Below are 12929 nucleotides of genomic sequence, written 5' to 3' on the forward strand. Positions count from 1 at the left end.
GTGTGATTATCCCCATTTCACAAAGGAGGAAACCAAGCATCTTGCACAGAGTTACACAACTGCTTTAAGGCAGGATTGGAATTCAGGTCTTCCTAACTCCAAATCCAGCATTCTATGTACTACATATCACCTAGTTGCCTCCTGTGGTAGATTACTCAGAAGTTTGAGATAAGAAGTGTTGATAGTCACTGACTCTATTAAAGAGAGATGTTTAAAATATTCAAAAATGCTCTAATCCATCTAGTTTCAAATGACATCTTATATAATTTAAACACTGAGGGATCTCAAAACAAAAGGATGGTTACTAGAGCACTGCAGGTAGGTGGTACATGTGGCATCAAGCAAAAAGTTCAGATTATGAAGGAGAAAAACGATACTGAAAAGAAGAATTTAGATTAAAACATCTTGACAAAAGTAAAATTGAAGCCAAGTTGGAGAGATGAAAATGGTAGCAAGCAGAGACACTGACAATGAGCCTGCAACTCAGAGAAAGAGGGAAAAAAGCTATAAATTGGTATGATTGCTCATAGTATCCATGTACTAGTACCCTTCCCTTCAGAAACTGCTTGGTATTTACTTTGCAGGTATTTTATTCTCAATTCTATGTGTATACACTGTTTCCCCTCAACAAAATGTAAGCTACTTAAGGATAGGTTATTATATTTTCATTTTTGTATCCTTAGAACCTAGCAGTGCCAGGCAAAGTATAGGTGCTTTTAAAATGCTTATTTTAAATAGATTTCCTGCAGCTAATAGAAGATCCTTGCCTAGAAATTCACATATTCCCCAATTCTTCATTTAAAATAAATCCCAACTATCCTGGTTTTCCAATCAAACTGGCACAGAGCAAATAAACCTGCATATAAAAATGATATATTTCATTTTTGGAGGTCTACAGTGAAAGAAGTTGGTCCCAATGAAAGTTGCTCCATTACATATATATATATGTGTGTGTGTTATATATGTATGCATGTGTATATATGTATGTGTGTATATATACACACATGTACATTTATATGTATGTGTATATCACATTAGTATTGTGTGTGTATATATATATATGTGGGGGGAGGGAGAAAGAGATGGAGAGAGGGAAGGGGGGGGGGGTCAGAGAGAATCACCTTGGAGCTACACTTAAAGATATCAACCAACTCCACAATAACTAATTCATATGATTTTTTGTTACATATACAAAACAGCTTGAATTGTGTAATAAAGATATGCAGAGCTATTTGCCATGAAAAAAAAAAGTTACCAAGTAATCAAGGACATAGGCACCTCTCCAGCAGGAGAAAGAGGAGGAGGGAGAAGGAAGAGAAGTACTTGGAACTTGGTGGTTGACTGAGAAAGTAGTCAATGTGATGAGATACAAAATGAATTTGTAGCCCAGAGCCTTCTCTTACACAGGACTATGGGACAACAGATGGAAAAGAATAGAAACCTCATAGGGCAAATCAGTAGGAGAAGTAGGAGTAAGGGACTATACATATTTGGTCAACTGGGGAACCAAGTCTCATTGACCCAAACCTTGTAGTGAAAGTGATAATTAATCAGAATTCATACAGTAGGGAGATAACATTAAGTTGTGGTTTTTTTTTTAAAGGGTTATTTCAATATATACTACTCAGAATTCACAGATGCAGCATTCTTAACAACTACTCACCAAATGTTTAAAGAAGTTGGCTTTGGGGACAGAGGTTACAATCTGAACTTGGACTACTTAATATTTACATATAGGACTATAGAACATAAACTCTGGGAAAGCCCTCTGAAATCATTATGGTCTAACAGACGAGGAAACAGTCCTAGAGAAGATAAGTGGCTTGGCTAAGGTCATTACACTAAGTTAAAAAAAAAAACTGGGATAAGAACTCAATATGATACAGGAGAAAAAATATTGGCTTTGAAGATAGAAGATCTGGGTTTGAATCTCTGCTCTGCCATACTATCTGTATTACCATGAGCAAGTTGACTTCACCTCTCCAGTCTCAGGTTCTCTATCTGTAAAATGAAGGAACTGGACTGGTATACTCAAAGTTCCTAGAGTCATAAATTTGTAATCTCCAGATCCCAGTGTTCTTATCACAATATATACTCATTGCACCTACATGAATTTCATTAGATTTTATTTAACAGATTTTCCTTTGTTGCCACTATGTTTTTCATTCTTTTAAACTATATATTCATTAGACTCAGAACTATGAAGCCTATAATCAGAAACTGAAAAAAAATGCAATCATTATTAATATTAAAATCCTTTAAAAAGCTATGGAGATAGTAAACTTAAGTACATCTAAATTCAAAAATATTGAAACATAATGCAATATGAATCATAATTTCTACTTACATAGATGACAATATATCATTTTAAAACATTTTCTAGGAATATTTCCTTCCTAATCTTATGTATATTCCTAGACTTGATTAGAGGGTAGAGGAAGAGCACAAAATTTGAAATTATACTCAAGATCATGCATCTAACATAGTGACACAAAATGTTTTGAGTATGAGTTTTATTCTTAGAATCCATGTCAATATAAACTAGAAATAATTATTACTATAGAAAGCAAAACCAAAATTACAAACTTACAAAACTGAAAGAAAATTCTAGCATTTTCTCAGCACGTCTTACATATTAAATTACAAGTCTTTAACAGTAGTATGGTTGATACAACACATATGTAATGATTATTTCTGTATGAAACACTTGTTATTTCTTCCTCTCACAACTTAGCTAAAACAGAATGCCAGAACAGCTGTTAGGGTAGTACATGCTTCAGAATTTGTCACACAGAGAGTTTTATTTTTTCCTTTCTGCCAGACAGAACAACAAAAAATGAAATTAATATATTTTCAAATCAAGAGCCATGATTCAAATATCTATAAAATAGGCTCATAGCTTTTTTCAAGGGCATTTCTCTGAATTTCCTCTCTCTTACTAGAATATTATCAAACTACTTTATACAGTTTTAGCCAAACACCACATAGTTTTTTCTTCCCACACACAGTAAGTATATATGAATTTCATTTGGCTTTCAGGTTCCTTTTTGAAGTTTCTAAAGGAATTCTCTATTTATCTCCCCGAGACAAATACCAAACATACACACACACACACACACACACACACGTACACGCACACGCACACACACATGCTGACCTACAAGCACTGAATATTATGGACCACATGCTACTTTTAAATTCATAATAATTTTTTATTATTAAGAAAAGTTATACAGAAAAGGCTACATAAAGCAACAATCTAACTCAAATATTCTATGGAAAATTTAGAAATCTGAGAAGTCACATTCAGTTGAGAAGAGAACTAGTATGTTCATTTTTTTTTTTAACTTTTGTACCAAAGGGTGTTTTTGGTTTGGTTTCATTTGTAAAGCAGCAGGCACATTCCCCAAATGGTATGATTTTGAGAAGAATTTGGGATTTCCCTGTTCCTGGAGCTAAGAATGCATACAGAGCACAGCTGTACCTACAATTAGTGTTTTGATACCCAAAATTCCAGGTGCAAAATGTTTATCTTCTATGCCATCTTTAAAGCCATGCATACACAGGTGCTGATATTCAATGTCTCATAGTGAGAATAAAGAAATTATTCTTAGTCATAGAAGGAATATACATGTTCACTTCCTCACACATGCCTCTGTGCCCAAGGTCTTAAAATGGCTTACTATAAATCTTTCACATAAGCACTCAAAACATTGACTTTTCTAAGCGTCAAAAACTGACATATGTTGGGCAGTACATTTTACTTTCATTCTATATATGCTGGGCCTTTTTGGTGCCTAAAGCAAACAGCTGTCATTTATACTCTCCCCTTCTGCTAACACTTTCCTTAATTCCTAAGGGGCTTCCCAACCTATAATTAAACTTTCCAGCTGCCACAGCATCTTTTTCCTGGAAAGCTCCCTACCCATCCCTTGCTTTAGAATATTCTCTAAAAATGCCTCTTTCAAAGCTGCATCACTGGAGCCAAGATATTCAACAATCAGGTTTGAGATGAAATAAGTTTTCAATCAAAGAAACATATTATGCAGAAACTTGCACTACGATCAAGTTTTCCTTTGTAATATAGAGTATCACATGTTAAAAAAATGGAAGCCAAACACAGGGTAGTGAATATTTTGGAATCTTCCCTGTGTTTTGCAAGGAATATTAAAAACTATAAAACTGTAAATGTTCTCTCATCTTCAAACATCTTTCTCCTATAAACACACCATCTTTCTGACAGAAGAGACGAGCCAGGAAGGAAGTTGTGAATATTTAACCAAATAGCAGGTTCTACTCTACTCTAGAATGCCTATGGCTAACACTGCCCCCTCCCCCAGTGTAACTTTTGAAGCACACTCTTCATTTGCAAAGACAAGAACAGCCTTCTTCTTCATAGAAAAACAAACATTTCAGAACATAAACTCCCAGCGGTGAGTCCTTCAATTCAAAGCCATGACATTTGCAAGGGATACGCAGAATGCACAGCAGCTGATTTACTAAACCCAGAAACAAATGCATGCGTGTGCACACTCACGCGCGCGCACACACACACACACACACACCATAAAAGGTGTACACAGGCATGAATCAATCAACACAAATTTATTAAAGAACTTACTGAATACCAAATACTGTCCTAGGCACTGAGATACAAAAGCCAATAAGTCCCTACCCTCAAGGAACATATATTTCTATAGTGAGAAATAACATGTATGTGTGTATACATATATATGTATATCATATACCTATGTGTGTATACATATATGTATATCGTATACATATATGTGTGTATACATATATGGATATCATACATATATACATAATAATATGTAATATAGGTATATATTCTATATATGTGCAAAATGGACAAAAGTTTGGGTTTTGGGTGGTATAAGAGAGTGCTAGTAGCTAGGAGAATCAGGAAAAGCTCAAGGTCTTGTTTGAACTGAGTCTTTTTTAAAAAATTTATTTTATTTTTAATTTATGGAATAAAACAAGCTACAATAAAAAGATGATTGAACATAAAAGTGAAAATCTATTATGTACAACCTGCCATTCCTTTTAAATATGAACTGAGTCTTGAAGAAAAAGAGGAATTTTAAGAGGTTGGGATGAGGAGCAATTGCATTCTGGATATGGGGGACAGAGAGCCTGGGCGCAAGAACTTCAGCAGACAAGGGAGTGCTGCATATAAGGGAACAGTAGGAAGGCCAGTCTAACTATATGGTAGAGAACATAAATGAGAATTATATGAAATAAGGCTCAATAGGTAGGCAGCTAAGTAGAGAAGGAGATAGGTTGGGCCTGGAGTCAGAGGTAAATTCAAATCTGACCTGAGACACTCACTATCTGTATGACCCTGAGCAAGTCACCTAACCCAGTTTGCCTCCATTTCCTCATCTGTAAAATGATCTGGAGAAGGAAATGGCAAACCATTCCAGTATCTTTGCCAAGAAAACCCCAAATTGGGTCACAATGACTCTGACACAACTGAAACCACTGAACAACAACGGGTAGGTTTGGGTCAGCTTTAAATGTACAAAAGGGGAGTTTGTATTTGATCCCAAAAGTAACAAACAGAGTCACTGAAACCAGGAGGGGAGTGACAAGGTCAAATGTGCTCATTAGGAATAGGACCCTGATAGGTGTGTGGAGGATAACTTAGAGTATGGTGAAGACTAGAAGAAGCAGAGAGACTACTTCAAAAGCAGTATCTGCTTATACTGAACTAGCAAAAAGTCTAATTTGATAAATGCTTTCATCGAACTAAGGTACATCAAGAAGCTGCAGAGGATATATGGCTTTGAATAAAGATGAAATTACCAATATTTCTCATGGCAAAAGTGACATAAACAAACAGAAAAATCCTAACTGAGCAAGAATGTTAAACCTATTATCCAAACCACTGTATGCAAACTCTCCATCCAGATGAAGGGGGAGCACAAAATGTACCTCCTAAACACATAACTGGGCATACCCAAGGGAATAATATTAATGCTTTGCTATCTGACCTTACAGAGGTAGGGAAGAGATGCACAAGTGAATATTCTGGAAAAAGTGATGCTGATTTAGCTTTACCAGAATCAGACTTCCACAAGTTTTATTTAATCTAAAAGGTACCACACACTTTCTTGCCTTCTTATATTGCAATGTGAGTAATAATTTAATATTTTACAGAATTTCTCTACCAAATCTTTTCTTTTGACCTATAATTTTTAAAAATTCTGAAATGATACATCATATGAAACTTGTACTTAATCTATTAAAATAGGCAAGAGTGGGAAACTAGGGGCCAGGTTCTATTGATGCAGAATAGGAACCCAAGTTGGTCCAGTGGAACCAGTCACAGATTAAGAATGAGAAAGGGAAGGACCAGAGACCTGTAAGAGTATGCTGTGAAATCCGGAGTCCAGAAATGCCAGCGATAAGGCAGAAAAAGCAAATTTTTCATCCACGATTAAAGTGTGTAAAAAATCCATTTTGTGGAATATGCTTCAAGAAATTGGGGAAAATGACAAGAGTAGGAAAAATCAGTGTAGCAAAAGCACCATCGTATAGTTCTTCCCATCTATATAAAATGGTAACTACTATCAAATGAGATTATATATGCAAAGCATTTTGCAAACCTTAAAGTGCTATATAAATGCTAACCATCATTATTGTTATTAATTACTATCATTACTCCAACATTTAGAACAAGCATCATACCCTGGTAATAGGTAAATCCAAGAAATCACAGTAGGCCATTTTTCCAGGCCAATGTTGCAGATTCAGTCCTTAGGCAAGCAGCTATATCAGGGAATTTGGATCAGGGGTGGGGTAGCATTCTTGTCTCTGAATCTGGAATATATGGGAAACCTTACATGGGGAAAAACCAGGAGTGGGTGGGTCTGAAGATCTGTCACTCTGATCTTACAGCAGAATCATTCGTTCAGATAATAGGAGAGTAACCAGGGAAGCAGGGACTGTGTGGCTCAATAATGCCTACCTCTCTATCCCTCTGAACTTGCAAAGTCTTCCAGCTGCCTGACAGGGAGCTAGTGCCAGGAACTATTTTTTGGAGCTCCACCTAAAAACAAGTCTTCAGTTATATTACCCAATCCAGGGGTTCAGAACCTGCAAACGCCCAGCTAAACTAGACCTCTTAGGGCCCACTGAAAGTCTACAGCTATCTCACCTGAGGTACCTTGATATCTTGAAAAATGTAACACTCAACTACTGGAAAACACAATGGCAGGACACCAGGAAATACAAATCACAACCAAACAGGGATTCAACAGTCCCTCCAAAAATACACAAAGCTTAGTCCTACTACAAAGTATCAACTGAAGAAGTGGATAGAAGAATTTCTTTTTTTTTAAAAGCAACAAAAATAAAATACAATAAAAAACCCTTTGTGGAGAATGGCTTACTTGAAACACAAAACCAGAAGAGAAACTCTAAAACATCTTCAAGAAAAGCTTGAAAGAAAGACACAGATTACAAAATCAACTACAGTTCCTAAAAGAAATGAAGGAAGAGATAAAGAGTTTAAAATTATAAATTAAATGAGAGCTCTAGAGGAAAGAATTGAAAAAGAAATGAGAGCACTGGAAATACTACTTGGAAGTCAATAAATATTTCTGTTAATAAACATTTATTAAGTACCTGCTATATACTGAATACCCGCTAACCACTATGGAAACAAAGAAAAGTCAAAGATAGTCCCTGCCCTCAAGTTCACAATCTAATGGTGGGAGAAAAGTGGAAAAGGTAGGAAAACTAATAGCTTGGTATAAAAGGTAGAAAACACTACTTAAGTTATAGACTCTATGAAAATTAGAATGTACAAAATATAAGTTAATGACTCCATGAGAAAAGACATATTTTTAAATGAAAAAACACTTTTTAAAAAGACAATGTATTACACATCTGATTAAAAAAACTAACCTGAAAAATAGGCCAATATAAAAAAATTTAATAAATATAGACTGCCTGAAATTCATAACCACCAGGAAATTCTGGGTATCATAATTCAGGAAATCATTAAAGAAACCTGGCCAGACCTATCAGAACAAAAAGGCAAAATGCAAATAAAAAGATTCCAACAGTCACTTCCTTTAAAAAAAAATGATAATAATGGTAATAATAATAATAATAATGTAAACTCCCAGGAAGGTCATAACCAAAATGTAGGTATTCTAGGTCAAAGAACAATATTACAAGAAGCCTGAAATAGTACTGAGGAACCATAAAATGAATACATAAAATTTAGTAGCTACCACCATAAAGTGATGGAGAGCTTAGAATTAAATATTCCAAAAGGCAAAAGATTTAGGCTTACATCCAAAATTAACTTACCCAACAAAACTGAGTATAATCCTATAAGGGGGAAAAATAAGCATTTAATGAAAACAGAGGATTGCCAAGCATTCCTAATAAAAGGATCAGAGCTGAGTAAAAACTCTGAAATACAAACATAGCAGTCAAGAGAAACATAAAAAAGGTAAATATGACTGAACAAGCAGAAGGGTTAGTAGATAGAGCCCTGGTCTTGGAGTTAGGAAGATCTGACTTCAAATCCTGCCTCAGACACTTACTAGCTGTGTGACCCTGAGCAAGTCACTTAATCTGTTTGCCTAAGTTTCCTCATCTGTAAAATGAGGATAATAATAGCGCCTGCCTCCCAGGGTTGTGGTGAGGATCAAATGAGATAATAATTATAAAGTACTCAGCACAGTGATAGGCACACAGTAAGTGCTATATTATTATTGCTGTTGCTTAGTTGTTTCAGTCATGTCTGACTCTTTGTGACCCCTTTTTATTGGGGGGGGTACTTCTTGGCAAAAATACTAGAGTAGTTTGCCATTTCCTTCTCAAGCTCATTTTACAGATGAGAAACTGAGGAAAAAAGTGACTCACCCAGGGTCACACAACTGGCAAGAGTCTGAGGCTGGATTCGAACTCATGAAGATGAGCCTTCCTGATTACAAGCTCACTATGCCACATAGCTGCCCAAGCCCTATATAAATATTAGCTATTATTTGTTCTTAATAGGAACCCTAATGTTATTAGGGATCACAGGGAAAATTAAACAAGACAGAGGAAAAGGTATAATTCCTTAACAGTAGGCCATTTATTTGTTCATGCTACCCACCTATTCAAATTTTCAACAACTTCTGTAATAAAGAGATTTTAAAAGTTAGTAACATACATTAAAGGTAAAAAGAGGGAACTACATTCTTTCTATCAACAAGTGCATATTTGAACATGTGAGGAAAAGGTTCTCACCATGTCTGCTATTTCTCCATTGCAAAGCATAATTAACAAAAATCTGCAAAAGCTAGAATTCATACAATGACCTCACCTGGGAAAAGAGGAAAACACTTTACTGAAAAATCATAAAGCAAAGGTTTTAGTCTTCAAATATCACCTTACTGATCAATACTAACCGTACAGGTGACATTGGTTATGTTTAGAATAAAAAGCATTGCATTAATACCAAGTGTAACACAATATTTTATTACCTAGAAGTAGATATAATGTAGGTCAAATAATCTTTTCTGATATATTTTTGTTGTTGTTAAGTCATTTCAGTTATGTTCAACTTCTCGTGACTCCATTCGGAGTTTCTTAGTAAAGGTATCTGAATGGTTTACCATTTCCTTCTCAAGCTTTCTGATAGATAGCACCAATATATCAATCAAAGTCTGATGCAATAGGGTTAACCTGTAAACACAGCTATTAGTTCTAGAACTTCAAACTCTATAATTTGTAATTGATTTTGTATAATATTCACTATTATGTATGTTCAAAGTATCAGTGAATGAGGGTGATAAACCAACGCATAATTTAATGAAAGACAGGGTATGTGTGTGTGTATGTGTATGTGTATCTGTCTGTCTTCAGTCATCTTTCCCCATCCTTATCAGTCTGGTGAACTGAAACCAACACCTTAATTCATGATACAGTGCTTAACTTCCTTAAGCAAAAAATCTGTGATTTTCTTTATGCTGTTTCCTAGTGTTCTGGAAGCAGGGGCAGGGAGAGAAGAAGAAGGAGTTCAAATTAAAAAGGAAGTTAATTTAGTAGAATCCCAAGACCTACTTTCAAGATCAGAGCTCTCTAAGTTCTCAAATTAAAACCAAAATTAAGCTCTACAAAGTCAAACTGAAAATTGGGCCATAAAAGAGTGAGTTTGTTTCACTATTTTTCTTAACCAAATGCATACACAAACCTTAAAAGCACTCAAACAACAACAATTTGATGTACTCAATTTTTCAGGAAGAATAATGGAAACTAAAAAGGTTTTAATTCCTCTTTACACAAAACAAATTATACTATTTGGAAACATCGTACTTGTTAAGTGTCAGATTTATTTAATACAGCAGTTGAGTAGAAACAGAAATGGAAAATAAAGGTCAATAATAATATATTTGAGCATTCAAATAAACCATACATATATAACAGGCAAACATACAAGAAATCTTAACTGAACAATGAGGTTCTCTTCATACAATGTCAACCAATAATAATGAAGTGAAGCTTACATGCCATCCACTGAAATCATGTTGCAAGAGTATAACTATATTAAAAGGCTTTCTCTTCAAACAACAGCTAAAAACCTCAGATAATGCTGGTGAAAACATACATGGCATACTATGGAAGATGTCAATACATGAAATTAAGCTGAACTAATTCCTACAGGGTTTTACATCTCTATTTTCCTCACTACTGTTATGTACTTGTGTTTGAAATTCATTATTAGTACAGCTTAAGTTTTATTTTGACAGAAGAAAATTTCACAGCAAAGTTTATCACATCAATAATACAGTATGATGCTATAGGTTTTTTCAACATGTTTATGGATATGTTTGTCTTGACATCACATTCATTTCCAAATATATAATTCAGCTCAGTCGTTTTTCAGTCATATCTGACTCTTCATGACCCCATTTGGGGTTTTCTTGGCAGAGGTATTAGAGTGGTTTGCCATTTTCTTCACCTCATTTTACAGATGAGGAAACTGAGGCCAAAAGAGTTAAGTGACTTGATGAGGATCACACATCTAGTAATATGTGTCTGTCTGAGGCCTGATTTGAACTCAAAAAGATGAGTCTTCCTGACTCCAGGCCTGGCACTCTATCCACTGAGACACCTAACTGCCCACCAAATAAATGTAGCTGGTGCTTCATGAATGCTTGCTGACAGACAAACATATCCCCATCCCCAACCCTTACACTGAGCAAACATCTTAACAAATAATTAAGAGGAGTAAAAATGAGCAATTCAGGAAATTAATCAACGCTGTCAATGTCTGATAGTATATGCTAAATTCCACATTCATGCCCCCCATCCATCCACTTCCGCAATAAAAGAAAGGAGGAACATTTTCTCCACTCTTGTCCAAGACTAAATTTGGTTATTATAATTATACAGTGTTCCCCTTTTTTTTTCTTTTGGTTCTTTCCATTTACATTGTTATAGTCATTATGTATATTGTTTTCTTTGTTCTGCTTCCTTTTCCATTTACACAATATCAGAGGAGGAGAAGGAGGAAGAAGAAGAAGAGGAAGAAGAGAACAAGGAACACATCTGTGTTAAACTCCTATTTCTCACTGTGCTTAGCTGGACACTACACAGTATTAAAGAATCTCAGAAATTCATAGTAGAAAGGACCTCACAACCATCTAGTTTAGTCCATATTTGCATGGGAACTCCCCCAACAAGGGGGTCATCTAGCCTTCCCTTAAAGACCTCAAAAGAAGAACCTTTGGGTACAAGGTCAGCCCATTCCACTTTGGAAGAGTTTAAATTTTTTTAAAGTTTTTCCCCCTTACATCAAATCTAAATGTGTTTCTCTGTAGCTTGTACCTGCACTGGTTATGCTATCTAGGGGAAAGAAGAACAAGTATAATCCTTCTTCAATAAAATAAGCCTTATAATGTTTAAAGACATCTGTCACGTCTTCCCTCAGTCCTCTCTTTTCCAGGCTAAACATTTCCAGTGCTTTCAGGCAATCCTCATATGGCATGGCATCAGGGATGTGCTGGACAATGTTTAACAACTAGTTCTCCAGAAGAAAAAAAAAATCAGATCTATGATCCTATGGACTGACTTAGTTTTGTCTGGAGAATTAGTAGATATTTTGTTTAAAAGCAAAAAACAGTCGTTCATGTATTGAGTGACATCACCCCTCTCACCCCCCCATCTATAAAATCAAATTATAGGGTGGTGAAGAGAGAAAATGGCAGAGAAGAGGAATCATCCTCAGTCACTAAAATCTGAAAAGAGGAAAATAATAGTATGTACAACACTTCATACCAAAAGTACTAAATTATCACGGAAACATGAATAATAGTATGACATAAACATGCACAGACAGACGAAGGAAAGTGAAGTCATTGTAACTCTAAAATGAAAAAGTAGGAAGGAAATTATTACAAGTAGCAATTCCACTATCTCACTTCAACCCCTTGGATATTTCAATTACATTCTTTATCACCACTGTTTCCCAGTTTTACCTAAAACAAAAATCAGAGACTTCATTACCTTCCACTACCCTAAGAACTACTGCACTTCCACATAAATCAAGAGTCAGAGCATCTAACATCATTCATTAAAATATATGATGGAGGGTGCCCATCAAATAGAGAAGAGTTAAACAAAGAGAATGGAATATCATTCATAGTGACTGAGACACAGGAGAGTGAGGTGAATGGAGAACTGGCCACAGCCAGGGTTTAAGTCTTGTCTCAGACACCTACAGGCTGCCCATCCTAGTCAATTCATTTGAATTCTCAGTGCACCAAGCAATTCACTAAGTCTGTATGTTAGAGAGAAAGCATTGATATGCCCTGGTACAGGTTTTCCTCATTTAGGGGTTCTTTAAATACAAAATCACAGAACTGTGCCCTATTCCTATTCATCATTTTAGATATGAGAAA

The 12929-nt window shown here is 35.4% G+C and overlaps 1 protein-coding gene across 10 annotated transcripts in view; it reads right to left on the reverse strand.

The window, feature by feature from the left end:
* LOC114031785 (band 4.1-like protein 3) overlaps positions 1–12929 on the reverse strand; it is a 291289-nt gene that overhangs the window by 152148 nt on the left and 126212 nt on the right. The window lies entirely within an intron of this gene.

The sequence above is a fragment of the Vombatus ursinus genome, unplaced genomic scaffold, assembly GCF_900497805.2.
Source record: "Vombatus ursinus unplaced genomic scaffold, bare-nosed wombat genome assembly UNPS02015255.1, whole genome shotgun sequence".
Taxonomy (NCBI): domain Eukaryota; kingdom Metazoa; phylum Chordata; class Mammalia; order Diprotodontia; family Vombatidae; genus Vombatus; species Vombatus ursinus.